Source organism: Marmota flaviventris, chromosome X (assembly GCF_047511675.1).
Source record: "Marmota flaviventris isolate mMarFla1 chromosome X, mMarFla1.hap1, whole genome shotgun sequence".
Classification (NCBI taxonomy): Eukaryota; Metazoa; Chordata; class Mammalia; order Rodentia; family Sciuridae; genus Marmota; species Marmota flaviventris.
Genome location: NC_092518.1, coordinates 86,343,321 through 86,360,591, shown reverse-complemented (window position 1 = coordinate 86,360,591; position 17,271 = coordinate 86,343,321). Strand labels below are relative to the sequence as shown.

Below are 17,271 nucleotides of genomic sequence, written 5' to 3'. Positions count from 1 at the left end.
GGTCTTTAGGGAATAGACCGAGAAGTGGAATAGCTGAGTCAAACGGTGGCATTTTTTCATGTACTTGTTGATTGATTGTATGTCCTCCTCTGAGAAGTGTCTGTTCAGGTCCTTGGCCCATAGGAGGTAGAATCTAATGGAAAAATATTAGGTCATCAGGGGCATTCCCTTGGTGGTTACATTGAACTCTGTAACCTTCCTGTCGATTTCTGATTTCTGGCCCCTATGAGTTGAATTGGCCTGCTGTACCTCACATACTTCTGCCATGATTTCCTGTGCTGCCACAGGCCCAAAGAAACAAGACCAAGTAACCATTCCCTGAGCTATAATAAACCTTTCTTTCATCTATTTAGGTAGATTTAATTTACATATTTTTCACACTCATGAAAAGCTAACACAATTTTTAAAATGAAAAAAAAAAAGGTGATATACCTTTTGAGGTAGTATGGTGCTGGGATTGTAGCATGGTGGTAGAGTGCTTGCATAGCGTGTGTGAGGCACTTGGTTCAATTCTCAGCACCACATATAAATAAATTAATAAAAAAGTTATAGCAACAACTAAAAATAAAAATTTAAAAAGGTAGTATTTTTTTCATCCTTGTCTAGAATCTTTGAACATATAGTACTAATATTTGTTCCTGTAAAACGATAAAGGCAAATATCCATTTGAATTAAATAACTTAAGATTATGGTTTTCCTTAAGTGTGATTTTAAAAAGAACATGAATATGCTTAGAGTATGTAGGATTCTTTTCAAAATAATAGGAATGTAATTAGAATATTGCTAAGTGGATATTTACAAAGATTCATTTTCCCTTTAATAAACTTTATTTGATGGTAGACATGGCATTTAAAAATCACTCCAATCAATAAATCGTTCAAAAAACTTAATACATTTTATTAATATCAAATTAAGTGAGTAAAACATTGATTGAAAGGTAAGTAAATTGTCATCAAGTTGCACTTGTTACTCAGATGTTATTACCTAAATCTTAAAATGTGTATCTATTTTTAAAGACTAGAAATGGTAGATTTTATACAAAGAATTTTACTACAGTGAATAATAAGCATGATAAATGCATATGAACTATTTATAGGGTTAAGATAAAATTAGATTAAATTGTTTAATAAAATTAGAATAAATGGTTTGGGCCTGGGTATATGGCTCAGCTGGTAGAGTGCTTGCTTCACATGCACAAGGCCCTGAGTTCAATGCCCAGCACTATAAAAAAATAGTTTTATTTCTTGGATATGAATTCTATATAGAAGATCATGTTAAGCAGGTACATGTTGTGATGCATTTGTGATCTGTTAAAAGTGATATTTCATAAAAGTTGACTTGTCAACATTGACAACATACATTTTAATGGTTGTCCTCTGTAAGCTATGGAAGTAAAAAAGTTAAATTATGAGCATAACACTCTGAAATAAAAAAAATAACTCCTACCAGTTATAGAAAGGTGTTAATTTGGGGTTTGTTAAAATGAAGATACACATATGCATAAGCAAACATATACATATATGTATGTGTATATATGTTAATTATTTAACTAATAAAGAGAAAAAATTTCATTTTTATCAGTTACTCTGGAATGTTATTTATATAATTTTCCTCAAAACATTTTCTCATGATACAGACAATATCTTGATCTCCAAAAAGTTATAGAACTATGTACAATAATGTCACATAGGAATCTGATAAACAACCATCTACTTATGTAGTAAACAGTTTTAATTTCTCATTTATCAGGAATTTTTCATCAGTGCTACTTCAGGTTTCAGTGACTTCTCAAATGAAACCTCTGCTTTATATTCAAGATACAGATGAAATGTATGTTTGTTCTAATGCCACAGGGTCTTAAATGCAGTCTCAATGAAGTGACAACACATTCAACCATTTCCTGTGGTTTCATATCACTTGACATACACTGTCTCATGTTAAGTAAAGAGCTACACAAATAATACACATGTACTAATATAAACATTTTCAATTTTTCTGGAATCTTTTACCCAAAAACAGAATAGCCATGTATCTCTATGACTATGATAACTACCTGGTGAGCCTAAAGCCTTAAAAGTCACTCAATTGCCCCCCAAATCATCAAAACGTAAGTTACTTTCAGTATAGTTTCAGTGTTATGTGAGTTTTTCTTCTAAGTAGTTTTAAAAATTTTTGATTTTTTATAGCCTATGTAGCAAATCTCTGCTAAGTAAACATGTGAATTGCTAGAACATTCTTGTTTTTTGATTATGCTTCCTCAAAACAAACTTAAAATCATGAGTCACTAAAATCAATCGTATCTCTTGAACATGTCTATCTTTATTGTTTGCTAAATTAAAATATTATGAAATCTGTATTAGAATATACATTCAGGTCTCAGTTTTGAATATAGGGTTACTTATATGTATATTTAAATTTTTAAATATGCACAATATAAATTTTGTATACACAGCAGACATTCATGACATATTTTGGAAGAGAATGAGATGATTTTTTTAATACAATAATGAAATTAAGAAAGAGGAGCTAGAGATATAGCTTTGTTGGTAGAGTGCTTGTCTCATATGCACAAGGCCCTGGGTTCAATCCCCAGCACCACAATAAAAAGAATGAAAGGAAAGATTCAGATTAGATATAAGGGAGTATTATCTGACAAGAATTGTTGAACTTCATTTTTGTCATTATTTCTTATTGATATATTATCGTAATGCATAATAGTTGGGTTCATTCTGACAAAATCACACATGGATTGAATTTGATTTACTTCATTTCATTCCTTGGTCCACCTTTCCCCTTTTCCATACATCCTCTCTTACCCTATTTTCTTTCCGCTACTTTACTGGTCTTCCTTTTGCTCAATTATTTAATTTTGACTGATTTTATGATTTAACTATTAGGTGTCCCCCCAAAACTCATATGAAACAATGCAAGAAAGTTTAGAGGTGAAATGATTGCATTATAAGAGCCTTAACATAATCAGTGCATCAATCATCTAATATGGATTAGCTGGGTGGTAACTAGGCAAGTAGGATGTGGCTGGAGAAGATAGGATAACAAAGGAGTGCCCTTGGGGTTTGTATTTTCTCCTGGTGAGGAGAGGTCTCTCTCTGATTCCTGCTGTGATGTCTCCTGCTTCTTTCCTCTGCCACACACTTCCACCATCAAGTTCTGCCTCAACTCAGGTCCCCAAGGAATGGAAAATGGAGTAAACCATCTATTGGCTGAAGCCTCTGAAACAGTGTAGCAACCAAATAAACATCTTCTTAAAATTTGTTTTATTAAGTCTTTTGGTCACAGTGGCAAAAAAAGTTGACCCAAACAATTGGTGCTTTATAGATATACATAAATATGGCATTCTTGGTGGTATATTTATAAATGCACATAGCGTTATTTTATTAAAATCACTGTACATTTCCTCCCATTTCTGATCCTTCCTCCCTACCTCTACATCTCTTTCTATGCCACTGATCTTCCCTATATATTTATAACATCTTATTAACCCTCCTTTTCCCCCTTATTTTGCCCTTACTACCATAAAATAGGAAAAATATTTGACCCTTGATTTTCTAAGACTAGCTTTTTTTTTCCAATTTGTATGATGTTCTACATTTCCATCCATTTACTGGCAAATGTCATGATTTCATTATTCATTGATTGTATGTAAAACTCCATTGAGTAAGCACACAAATTTTCCTAATCTACTCACGTATTGACAAGCATCCAATCTAGTTCTATAAGTTGGCTATTATGAATTATGCTACTGTCACATTGACATGGGTTTATCAACATATGCTGACTTTAATAAGTTGGGATGAATACCAAGAATATTGATCAGATGGTGATCTCATTCCTAGATTTCTATGGAATCTCTACTCCTATCTAAAGTGGTTGTACTAATCTGCAGTCCCACCAAAATTTTTTGAGTGTATCTTTTCCCCTGCATTCTTGTAACCATTTTTTATTATTTGTATTCTTGATAATTGCCATTCTGACTGGAGTGAGATGAGTTTAGATCTTCATTTCCCTGACTGATATATATATTCTTTATCTTTCTTCTTTTGTTGATTTATTGATGGGATATTCACTTTATAGTGTTAAGTTTTTGGATTTCTTTAATATTATGGATATTAATTTCCTGTCAAGAAGAGTAGCAGGCAAATATTTTGTCCCATTCTGCTGCTTTCTGCATGTTCGTGATCATGTCCTTTGTTGTGCAGAAGCTTTATAATTTGTTTCTCTCTCAGTGATTATATGTTTTATTTCATGAGTTTAAGGAAGTTATAATTATGTGTGGATTGCATATTTTCTTACAGCAATTGCAAATTTTCTACTCTGATTCCTAAATCTTTGATTCAATTTGATTTGACTTTTGTACAGGGTGAGAGAGAGGGGACACAGCTGCATCAATGTTTATAGAAGCACAATTCACAATAGCTAATCTGTGGAACCAACCTACATGCCCTTTAGTAGATGAATGGATTTAAAAAACGTGGCATATACACACAATGGAATATTACTCAGCAATAAAAGAGAATAAAATTATGGCATTGGCAGGTAAATGGATGGATTTAGAGAAGATAATGCTGAGTGAAGTGAGCCAATCCCCAAAAACCAAATGCCCAATGTTTTCTCTGATATAAGGAGGCTGATTCATAGTGGGAGGAATAGACCAACTCTAGACAGGGTAGAATGGTATGATGAGAAGGGAGGGTACATGGGGTTAGAAATGATGGTGGAATGTGATGGACATCATATGCCAAAGTACAAATTGCTGTGAATATACTTTGTATAAAACCAGAGATATGAAAAAAATATGAATTGTAAGGTATTCTGCTGTCATATATAAATAAAAAATAATAAAAAAATTAACATTTAAAAAAAGAGACATGGGTCTAGTTTTTTTTTTTTTTTTTTCTGAATGTGGATATCCAGTTTTCCCAGCACCATTGGTTAAAAGGCTATCTTTTTTTTCAACCATACACTTTGGCTCCTTTGTCAATTATTAGATAACTGTAACTATGTGGGTTTATCTCCATCATGTATTCTATTCCATTGGTCTTCAAGTCTGTTTTGATACCTATGCTGTGAAATTTTTGTTACAGCTCATTAGTATATTTTGTTTATCTTGTTTTACTAATTTATTTTTATATATGACAGTGGAATGTGTTACATTTCTTCTTATACAAATAGAGCACAATTTTTCATATCTCTAGTTGTATACAAAGTATATTCACATCAATTTGTTTCTTAATATATGTACTTTGAATAATGATGTCCATCACATTCCATCATCATTTTTAACCCCATACCCTCTCCCTTCCTCTCTCACTCTAGACAGTGTAGAGTGGTATGAGGATAAGGGAGGGTACATCAAGTGTTCCTCTATTCATCCCATGCTCCCCCTCCCTACCCCACTATGAATCAGCCTCCTTGTATCAGAGAAAACATTGCGCATTTGGTTTTGGGGGATTGCTTAACTTAACTTAGCATTATCTTCTCTAAGTCCAACCATTAACCTGTAAATGCTTTTATTCTTGTTATTACTGAGTAATATTCCATTTTGTATATATGCCACATTTTTTTATCCATTCATCTATTTAAGAGCATCTAGGTTGGATCCACAGTTTAGCTATTGTTAATAGTGCTTCTATAAATATTATTGTGGCTGTGTCCCTATAGTAAGCTGTTTTTAAGTCGTTTGTGTATAGACCGAGGAGAGGGATAGCTGGGTCAAACGGTGGTTCCATTCCCAATTTTTCCAAGAAATCTCCATACCGCTTTCCAAATTGACTGCACAAATTTGCAGCCCCACCAGCAGTGTATGATTGTGTCTTTTCCCCCACATCCTCACCAACACTTATTGTTTATATTCATAATAGCTGCCATTCTGACTGAGTAGTTTTGGTTTGCATTTATCTAATTGCTAGCAATAGAGAACATTTTTTCATATATTTGTTGATTGATTGTATATCATCTGCTGAGAAGAGTCTGTTCAGGTCCTTGGCCTATTTAGTGATTGGGTTATTTGATTTTTTTGAGTTCTTTATATACCCTAGAGATTAGTGCTCTATCTGATGTGTGAGGGGTAAAGATTTGCTCCCAAGGTGTAGGCCCCCTATTCACCTCACAGGTTGCTCCTTTTGCTGAGAAGATTTTTTTTCATTTGAGTTCATCCCGTTTATTGATTCTTGATTTTAATTGTTGCATCAAAGGAGTCTTATTAAGGAAGTTGGGGCCTAATACCACATGATGGAGATTGGGGTCAACTTTTACTTCTGTTAGATGCAGGGTCTCTGGTTTTATTCCTAAGTATTTGATCCATTTTGAATTGAGTTTTGTGTATGGTGAGAGACAGGAGTTTAGTTTCATTTTGTTGCATATAGATTTCCAGTTTTCCCAGCACCATTTTTTGAAGAGGCTATCTTTTCTCCAATGCATGTTTTGGCACCTTTGTCTAATATAAGATAATTGTAATTTTGTGGGTTTGGTCTTTGTCCTCTATTCTGTACCATAGGAGTGCCAGTCTGTTTTGGTGCCAATACCATGCTATTTTTGTTACTATTGCTCTATAGTGTAGTTTAATATCTGGTGTAGTGATGCCACATGCTTCACTCTTCTTGCTAAGAATTGCTTTAGCTATTCTAGATCTCTTATTTTTCCAGATGAATTTTATGATTGTTTTTTTCTATTTCTATGAGGAATGTCATTGGGATTTTGATCAGAATTGCATTAAATCTCTATAGTGCTCTTGGTAGTATTGTCATTTTGATAATATTAATTCTGCCTATCCAAGAGCAAGGTAGATTTTTACATCTTCTAAGGTCTTCCTTTATTTCCTTCTTTAGGGTTCTGTAACTTTCATTATATGGATCCTTTCACCTGTTTAATTCAGTTGATTTCCAAGTATATTTTTGAGGCTATTGTATTTTGGGTAGTTTTCCTCTTTTCCCTTATAAAGGATTTGTCACTGATATACAGAAATGTATTTGATTTATGGATGTTGATTTTATATCCTGATTCTTTGCTGAATTAATTTATCCTTCTAGAAGTTTTTTGGTGGAATTTTAGGGTCTTCTAGATATAGAATCATATCATTTGTAAATAGTGCCAATTAGAGTTTTTGTTTTCCTATTTGCATTCCTTTAACTTCTTTCATCTGTATAATTGCTCTGGCTAGTGTTTCAAGAACTATGTTAAATAGAAGTAGTGAAAGAGGGCATTCCTGTTTTGTTCCAGTTATTAGAGGGAATGCCTTTAATTTTTCTCCATTTAGATTGATATTGGCCTTGGGGTTAGCATAGATAGCCTTTATGATGTTGAGGTATCTTCCTGTTATCCCTATTCTTTCTAGTGTTTTGAACATGAACAGGTGCTGTATTTTGTGAAATGCTTTTTCTGGGTCTATTGAGATGATATTATGTTTCTTATCTTTAAGTCTATTGATGTGAAGAATTACATATATTGATTTCCATATGTTGAACTTGCATCCCTGGGGTGAATCCCACTTGATCACGGTGCATGATATTTTTGATATTTTTTTTTTTTTTGTATTTGATTTGCCACGATTTTATTGAGAATTTTTGCATTTATGTTCATTAGAAATAGTGATCTGAAATGGAGTTTTTTTTGATGTGTCTTTGCCTGGTTTTGGATTCATGGTAAGATTGGCCTCATAGAATGAGTTTGGAAGTGCCACTCTTTTTTCTATTTCCTGAAATAAATTGGAGAGTATTGGTATTAGTTCTTCTTTAATGACTTTGTATCCATTCAGTCCTGGGCTTTTCTTGGTTGGAAAACTTCTGTTGGCATCATCTATATCATCACTTGAAATTTATCTGTTTAAATTGTGTATATAATCCTGATTCAACTTGAGAAAATCATATTTCTCTATAAATTTGTCGATGCCTTTGATATTTTCTATTTTTGTTTTATGGAGTAAAGGTATTCAAATTAATTTCTAATTATCTTCTGTATTTCTTTAGTCTGCCATGATATTTCCTTTTTCATAATGTATGTTAGTGATTTGAGTTTTCTCTCTCTTTCTCTTTGTTATCATGGTTAAGTGTCTGTCAATTTTATTTATTTTTTCAAAGAATCTACTTTTTTTTCTATTTTTCAATTGTTTCTTTTGTTTCAATTTCATTGATTTCAGGTCTGATTTTATTTATTTACTATATTCTACTGCTTTTGGTGTTGGTTTGTTCTTTTTGCAGGGCTTTGAGATGTAATTTTATGTCATTTATTTGTCAACATTTTCTTTTTTCCTTTTATAACTGCTTTCATAGTGTCCCAGAGATTTTGATTTGTTGTATCAGTTTTCTCATTAACCTATAATTTTTTTAATCTCCTCCTTAATGTATTCTGCAACCCATTCTTCATTCAGTAATACATTATCTAAGCTCCATGTGTTGGAGTAGCTTTAATTTTTATTTTATCATTGATTTCTAATTTCATTCCATTATGATCTGATAGAATGTAGGGTAGTATGTCTATATTTTTATATTTGCTAAGATTTGTTTTGTGGCATAATATATGGTCTATTTTAGAGAAGGGTCAATGTGCTGCTGATAAGAAAGTGTATTCACTTGTTGAAGAATGAAATATTCTATATATGTCAGTTAGGTCTAAGTTATTGATTTTTTTATTGAGTTCTATATTTCTTTGTTCAGCTTTTGTTTGGAAGCTCTATCCAGTGGTGAAAAAGGTGTGTTAAAGTCACCTGAAGTTATTGTGTTGTGTTCTACTTGACTCTTGAACTTGAGATGAATTTGTTTGATGAGCATAGACGTTCCATTGTTTGGGGCATACATATTTATAATTGTTAAGTTTTCTTGGTGTATGTTTTTCTTGAGCAGTATGCAGTGTCCTTTTTTATCCTGTTTGATTGACTTTAGTTTGAGTCAACTTTGTTTGATATGAGGATGGAAACCCCTGCTTGCTTCTGCAGTGTATGTGAATGGTATGATTTTTCTCAACCTAGTATATCACTGTTGTTGTTGTTTTGTTTGTTTGTTTTTATCCAATCTGCTACTCTATGTTTTTTGATTGGTGAGTTTAGCCTATTCGCCTTCAGGGTTATTATTGAGACATGATTTGTATTCCCAGCCATTTTTGTTTATTTTGGGTGCTGAACTTGATTTGGTTTCTCCTCTGATTAGATTTTCCTTTAGTGTAATACCTCCCTCTGCTAATTTCCATCATTGTATTTCATTCCCTCTTTGTGAAATATTTTGCTGAGGATGTTCTGTAATGCAGGCTTTCTAGTTATAAATTCTTTTAAATTTTGTTTATCATGGAAGGATTTTTTTTTTTCTTTTTTCATCATCAAATCTAAAGCTTAGTTTTGATGGATATAAAATTCTGGGTTGGCATTTTTTTTTTTTTTTTTTTGCCAAGCTTGGTATATGTTGTTCCATGATCTCTTGGTTTTGAGGGTCTGGGTTGAAAAATCAGCTGAGATCCAAACTGGTCTCCCCCTATATGTGATCTTATTCCTCTCTCTTGTAGCTTTTAAGGTCCTAGCCTTATTCTGTATACTAGGCATTTTCATTATAATGTGCCTTGGTGTAGATCTGTTGAAATTTTGTACATTGTGTGTCCTGTAAGCCCCTTGTATTTGCTTTTCCAATTTGTTCTTTATGCTTAGGAAATAGTCTGATATTATCTCATTTAAGAGATTGTGCATTCCTTTGGTTTGAAACTCTGTGCTTTCCTCTATCCCAATAACTCTTAGATTTGGTCTTTTGATGCTATCCCATAATTCTTGGATATTCTGTTCATGGTTTCTTACTATCTTAACTGTGTGGCCAACTTTATTTTCTAGATTGTATTCTTTGTCTTCATTACGTGATGTGTTTCTTCCAAGTGATCTAGTACGTTGGTTATGCTCTCTATTGAGTTTGTTATTTGGTTTATTGTATCCTTCATTTCAAGAATTTCTGTTTTTTTTTTCTTTTTTTCAGAGTCTCTATCTCTCTCTTTAAGTAATCTTTTGCTACCTGTATTTGCTCTTATCTCTTTGTTGGAGTTATCAATTTTTGCCTGTATTTGCTCATTTAGTTCATTCTTTAATTCACAGATCATTTTGATTATGAATCTTCTGAACTTCTTCTCTGACATTTCATCAACTTTGCTGTCCATGTGTTCTGTTATTGTAGTATCCTTGTTTGTTTGGGGCACTTTCCTCCCTTGTTTTTTCATGTTGTTTGTTTCTTCCTTTCTTGCAGTATGGATCTGAGATATTACAGTTTCTACTCTATATTTTTGAAGTACCCATGCAGATTGTCTGTACCTCACCTTGATGTTGGGCTTTCAGACCTTGGTGGTATCTCTCAATGTATGCTACTTCAACTAAAGGTGGTGGCAGCAATAGCCAAGATAACTCGAGATAATAGTTGAGGTGTCCCAAGATGGAAGCAATGTCTTATAGAGATGGTGCTGAAAGGGTGGGCCTCACACTCTCTTTGGGAGGCCTGCTCTGAGATGCAGCTACTTCTAGGCACTATCTGCTTTCAAAAAGTTAGGGGCTACTTCATGGGGAGGGCTATGGTGGTGGCTGCATTGTCCCAAGATGTAAGTGGTTTAGACTTAGGCTTCCAGGTGGGGGAGGGGTTAAACTCTGACTTACCCTGGACCTGGGTTCTGGGCTAGTCATTTGGGGCAGATCTGGGGTGAGCCTGAGCTTGACCTCCCTTGGTAGTCTACTGGTCAGAAGGGGCAATCCTGTGCTGAAGGCTGAGCTAGGGAGGGTGCCTGCTGGTGGATGGGTAGACCTGGGCCTATTGTGAGCCTGGGTCTCCACGTAGGCAGGTATGGGTGGATCTGGACTAGGCCTGGCCTCCCGCAGTATTATGCTGGTTGGAAGGGATGTACTGTACTGGAAGCTGGGCTTGGGCAGGTGCTTGCCAGTGGAGGGATGGACCCGGGCCTACTGTGAGCCTGGTCCTGCACAGGTTGATGTTCTCTTTTGTATAATTTGAGATCAAGGATTGTGACACATCCTTTATTACTCATGCTCAGAATTACTTTGGCTATTATGGGTTTCTTATTCTTTCAAATGAACTTCAGGAGAAAATTTTCTAGTTCTGTGAAAAATATCATTGATATGTTGGTGGAAATTACATTGAATCCATATATTGCTTTTGGTAGAATGGCCATTTTATAATATTACTTCTGTCTATCCAAAACATTGGAAGTCTGTCCATCTTTTAAAATCTACTTCATTTTTTTTTTCTTCAGTGTTATATATTTTCTATTGTAGTGATCTTTCAACTCCTTGGTTATAGTTATTCCCAAATATTTTATTTTTCTCAGGTTGCTGTGAGTGAATTTTTTAAAAAAATCATTCCTCTGCATGCTCACTGATGGAGTATAGTGCTGAGAGCCATAGCCAAGCAGGAATGATGCATGACATTTTTGGTTGAAAGGTGAAGCCAGCAAGCCATTGAGATGATATGATTATGTTAAGATCTGCATTCAATTGGATATTAGACCCCTGCTGTCTACCTTGGCCTGCTACTTTGGAGCTCTAGGGGGACTCCCAAAGAGTTCCCATTGGTTGGGGAAATGCGGTAAGAGGGATTTCCGGAGGAGGGATTTTCCTGTTGGTGTAGTGTGGCCCAGGAGAACGCCGCATGTGTGGTTCGGCATATTTCCCGGGAGCGTGCATGGCATTGGCGGGAGTTTCAGAAATAAAGTTTGTTCCTACTTGAGTGGCTCATGATTTTGTGCCCAGCCAGACTGCGGCAATTGGTGGCCCGTGCAGGGGATGCCTGAAGCTCGGAGGTAAGTAAAATTGCTTGCCCCTGAGGGAAGGTGAGAAAATGGGTGACCATTTAAAAAAACAATGTGTTCTTGTTTTGATTTATTTTGTTTTTGTTTCAAGCTGCCTATCCCTAGAGCTTTCTCAGGCAAACTGGGAAAAATGGTTGGCTCAAGGTTTGAAGTTGTTCGGCCCTGAGGAAGAGAAAATTGATACAGCGATTTTTTTGTTTCATTCTGTTTCGGTTTTGTTTTATGTTATCTTATTGGGTGGTGTTATCTTTATAGTAGATTAGAAATTAGTAAAAAACAAACCGAAAGAGTGTTAAGTAAATTGTTAGAGGTCCAGACTATGGTAGAAAACATGTTAGATCAAGCAAAAGAGAAGGTCTCTCCAGCTAGTCAGATAGAGGAAGAAAATTTAAAGGAAGAAAGCTTAGAGGACAAACAGCTATCACGGGGGAAGCTACAACAGGAGGCTGCTACTAACTCTGTTCTATCACCAGAGGGCATAATTCAACCAACACCTCCATCTATAGAGACAGCTGAGTGGCCCTCAACCCCCGTAGTTGATAGATGGAATCCTGAGGCAGGACCTCAAAGATTAGCATGCACTGTACTTGAGCAGGCAGGAGGGCAACGAAATCACCATGCTTTAGATTTCAAAACAGTGAAGCAATTGAAGGAGGCTGTAACAACCTATGGTCCACAAGCACCCTTCACTGTAAGCATGGTCGAATCCATTACCAACTTGGACATGACGCCAGCAGATTGGGCTAACATGTGTAAATCTGTGCTAAATGGAGGACAGTATTTGTTATGGAAGGTTGCCAATGAGGAATTTTGCATGGAGACAGCTAGGTGAAATGCAGCAGCCGGTTACCCTCAAAGAAATCTAGATATGTTGTTAGGAAAAGGACCTTATGAGGGTCAAGGGCAACAAATTGAATATGATTCTGCTATATATGCACAAATTGCTGCAGACACAGTTAGGGCATGGAAGACTTTACAAGGACATGGAGATTTACAAGGTCAATTATCTAAGGTAATACCGAGAGCTAATGAACCTTATGCTGAATTTGTAGATAGGCTTATTCAAACAGCTGGCAGAATTTTTGGGGATACAGAACAAGCAATGCCATTAATAAAACAACTGGCTTATGACCAAGCAAATCTTTACTGCAAAGAGGTCATTAGACCATGGAGGCATGAAGATTTAAATACATATATTAAATTATGTAGAGACATTAATGAACAAGGGTAAGTCTTGGCAGCTGAAGTGCAAGAGTCTTTAGATGCCAGGCCAAAAACATGCTGCAATTGTGAACAAACAGGACCTTTTAAAATAAGTTGCCCCATAGGAGGAGGGTTTAACAAAGCTAGGTATCAAAGGAATAGAATATCAGGTATTTGCCCATGATGCTGTAGAGGGAGACATTGGGCTAATGAATGCCGTTCTCAAACCACCATAGAAGGTACTCTGTTATCAAAAAACGAACAAGGACCAAGTATGTACCCACAATATCATGGAGAAAGGCATCAGGCTCCATTGCCAAAAAACGGACTGGGGGGCCCAATGCTCCAGGGCCCACAAGCAAAAATATACGGGGCAATGGAGGAACCCAGCAACACCATCAGGGTAGTGCCCAGGACACATTATCCATTAAATCCCTCATCAGACAAACCAGAGGGAGATCAGGGTTGGACATCTGCGCCTCCACCAGAGCAATACTAACTCCAGAGATGGGAGTTCAAATCATTCCCACAGGAGTAAAAGGACCTCTTCCCCAAGGAACAGTAGGATTATTGTTGGGACACAGTTATTCTACACTAAAAGGACTTATGATAAGTCCTGGGGTAATTGATCCTGATTATGAAGGTGAAATAAAAATTATAGCTAGTTCTCCAAGAGGTATATCAGTAATTTCAAAAGGAGATAGAATAGCACAGTTATTAATAATACACAGCCTACATGATGAATTTTCCAGTCTTACTGTAGAAAGAGGTTCCAGGGGATTAGGCTCCACAGGTGTGGATTGGGCTATGCTGTCTTTAAATTTAGATTCTCGCCCCATGCTAAAACTAAATATTCAAGGACATGAATTTAATGGGCTACTGGATACAGGTGCAGACCTTAGCATCATCTCTCGTCAAGAATGGCCAAAACATTGGCCATTACAACAAGCCACTCAAACGCTTCGAGGCCTAGGAGTGGTGACTAATCCCCATAGAAGTGCAATGGTATTAGATTGGAGGGATCCTGAAGGATGTGAAGGAACTATACCGCCATGTGTATTGGATCATCTTCCCATAAATTTATGGGGACAAGATGTCCTAGATCAATTAGGTTTGAAATTAACAAATAACATCAACCAAAATGCACCCACTATTATGACTAGACAAGGTTTTAGGAAAGGAAAAAGATTAGAAAAACAAGAACAAGGTATAGCAGCACCAATACAAATAGATCAAGGAACAGACAGACATGCGTTGGATTTTCAGAAAGGGCCACTGAGACAATAAAAATTACTTGGAAATCAGAAAGACCAGTATGGGTTCCTCAGTGGCCCCTGACTAAGGAAAAGATACAAGCAGCCCATGATCTGGTCAAACAACAATTACCGGAAGGACATATACAACCTTCTGTATCTCCCCATAATACTCCCATTTTTGTCATCAAAAAGAAATCTGGTAAATGGAGATTATTGCAAGATTTATGAGCCATTAATCATGAGATGGTTATTATGGGATCTGCTCAATCAGGGATTCCTCAATTGTCTGCTTTGCCAAAAACCTGGCATGTTTTAGTTATAGATATTAAAGATTGTTTTTTTTTTCCAATTCCAATTCATCCTGAGGATAGTCCATGTTTTGCATTTACTATCCCTTCACTGAATCATGAAGGTCCTGATCAGAGATATGAATAGAAAGTACTCTCTACAGGGATGGCTAACAGCCCAAATATGTGTCAAATTTAAGTTTACAAAGCAATCCAGCCACTTAGAAATCAAAATCCTGAACTACAAATATTTCACTATATGGATGATGTATTATTGGCACATAAAGATAAAAACACATTGCTAGAATGTTATGCCACACTTAAAAATTTATTAAAAATATAATGTAGAGATAGCAATAGATAAAGTACAATTAAATCTTCCAATTAATTATTTAGGAGTTCTATTATCTTCAACCATGATCCGTCCAGCAAAAATTCAAATACGAGTAGATCAACTCCAATCACTTAATGACTTTCAAAAGTTATTGGGAGACATAAATTGGATAAGGCCTTATCTAGGCATACCAACAGGAGAGTTGGGACCTTTATTTGATATCCTAAAAGGTCCATCAGATCCAAATTCATCTCGCATGTTAACGCCTGAAGCAAGAAAGGCATTAAAAATCATTGAAACATATATGGAAAATATGCATTTGGATAGAATTGATATAAGTTTGCCTTTATTATTTATTGTACTACCAACCAAAAATATTCCTACAGGGGTATTTTGGCAAGAAGGTCCATTATTGTGGATACATTTATCTTATTCTCCTAACACTATTATTACTAGGTATCCTGAATTGTAGGACAATTAATACTCAAAGGAAAAAAAAGAAGCAAAGGGAGTGTTTAGAATTTCTCCCAATAAAATTATTACTCCATATACTATGGATCAAATTGATGAGTTAGCTAATGAGTTAAATACTTGGGCAATAATCATGTGTAAATCTAATGTTTCATTTGATAATCACTTACCATCTAATCCTTTGTTGTCTTTTTGGTCTTCGCATCCTGTAGTTTTTCCAAAAATGACAAGAAAAACCCCTATCATGAAGGCTCCAAATATATTCACTGATGGGTCAAATAATGGTACAGCAGCAGTAGTTACACCTGATCAAACTTTTACATTTTTAGTACCCAAACAATCAGCTCAAAAGGTAGAGATTAATGCAGTATTTCAAGCTTTTGTGATGTTTAAAGATTCTGTATTTAATTTATTTTCTGATAGTCAGTATGTAATTAATGCTATAGTATCCCTTGAAGATGTTGGTAGGATTTCCCCTTCCTCTACTGTTTTCTCTTTGTTTTCCACTATACAAAGTCTAATCTGGGACAGAAAAGATCCATTCTTTATAGGACATATCAGGGCACATACAGGATTGCCTGGAGCCCTTAGTTTGGGCAATGATTTAGGAGATAAATCTACACATGACATACATATTTTCTCCACAATAGAAGAAGCTATAAGTTTTCATAAAATGTTCCATGTCAATGCTAATACTTTACAAAAGCGTTTTAAAATAACTAAAGAACAAGCCAGACATATAATAAAACAATGTCAAAATTGTGTGACCTTTTTACCACAAGTTAATCTTGGAGTCAATCCTAGAGGATTGATACCTAACCATATTTGGCAGATGGAAGTTACACACTTGCCAGAATTTGGAAAATTAAAATATTTGCATGTTACAGTTGATACTTCTTCTGGATTTTTAATGGGCTCCCTTCATGCCAGAGAGAAAACTAAATATATTATAGCTCATTGCTTACAAAATTTTGCCACTCTGGGTGTTCCAAAACAGCTAAAAACAGATAATGTTCCTGGTTATACTTCTACCTGCTTTAAACAATTTTGCTCATCATTTGGCATTACTCATATAACAGGAATTCCATACAATCCACAGGGACAAGGCATACTTGAAAGAGCTCATCAAACTATTAAAATGTACTTATTAAAGCAAAAAGAGGGAATTGGAAAGGGGTATATATCCCCCAAAGATAAACTTAAAATAACACTTTTTACTCTAAACTTTTAAAATCTGGATTCATCAGGGCTTAGTGCTGCGGAAAGGCATATATGTCCAAAAAATGTACATAAGCCTAAGGTACTTTGGAAGGATATTCTAACAGGACAATGGAAAAGTCCTGACCCAGAGATTATCTGGAGCTGGGGGTCTGTTTGTGTGTTTCCACAGGGAGAACAGCAGCCGATTTGGATTCCAGAGAGACTAACCAAAGTGATTTCTACAGACCAAAAAGAAGATGATTTGACTCAAATCCATAACAGCTGATATCCAGAGCTCCAGCTTGGCTATTCTTACATCTGTGACAGTGATTAACCAGGATGCTTTTTTCAATATCTATTTTATTATTGCCTTTTCCCACATCATAAAGTTCTATTTTATTTTTTGAGCTCATACAGACCTAGGTTAATGTTTTTCTGATCAGTTTTATTTTTTGACTGTGGAGTTTTTAAACATTGCAATGGAGATTTCACCTGTGTAAGCTACAAGGCCTTTACTATTGTCTTATGTGTTATATGTTATGTGTGCACACTTGTGTTTTGTATTGTATGTCTGTGTGTGCGTATGTCCATATATCATATATGAGGAGCGCTCATGAAAAAATGGATCCAAATTTTTTTTATTCACGTGATTTTAATGGTTTAATTTAAATTGGGTAAACAGCTGTTGAGGATTGTTTTAATATGTTTACAAATAAGGAGTTTAACA

General features: G+C 35.3%; 1 pseudogene; it reads right to left on the bottom strand.

The window, feature by feature from the left end:
- Positions 1-17,271, bottom strand: part of LOC114091653 (coiled-coil-helix-coiled-coil-helix domain-containing protein 2-like) — an 85,999-nt pseudogene that overhangs the window by 34,558 nt on the left and 34,170 nt on the right.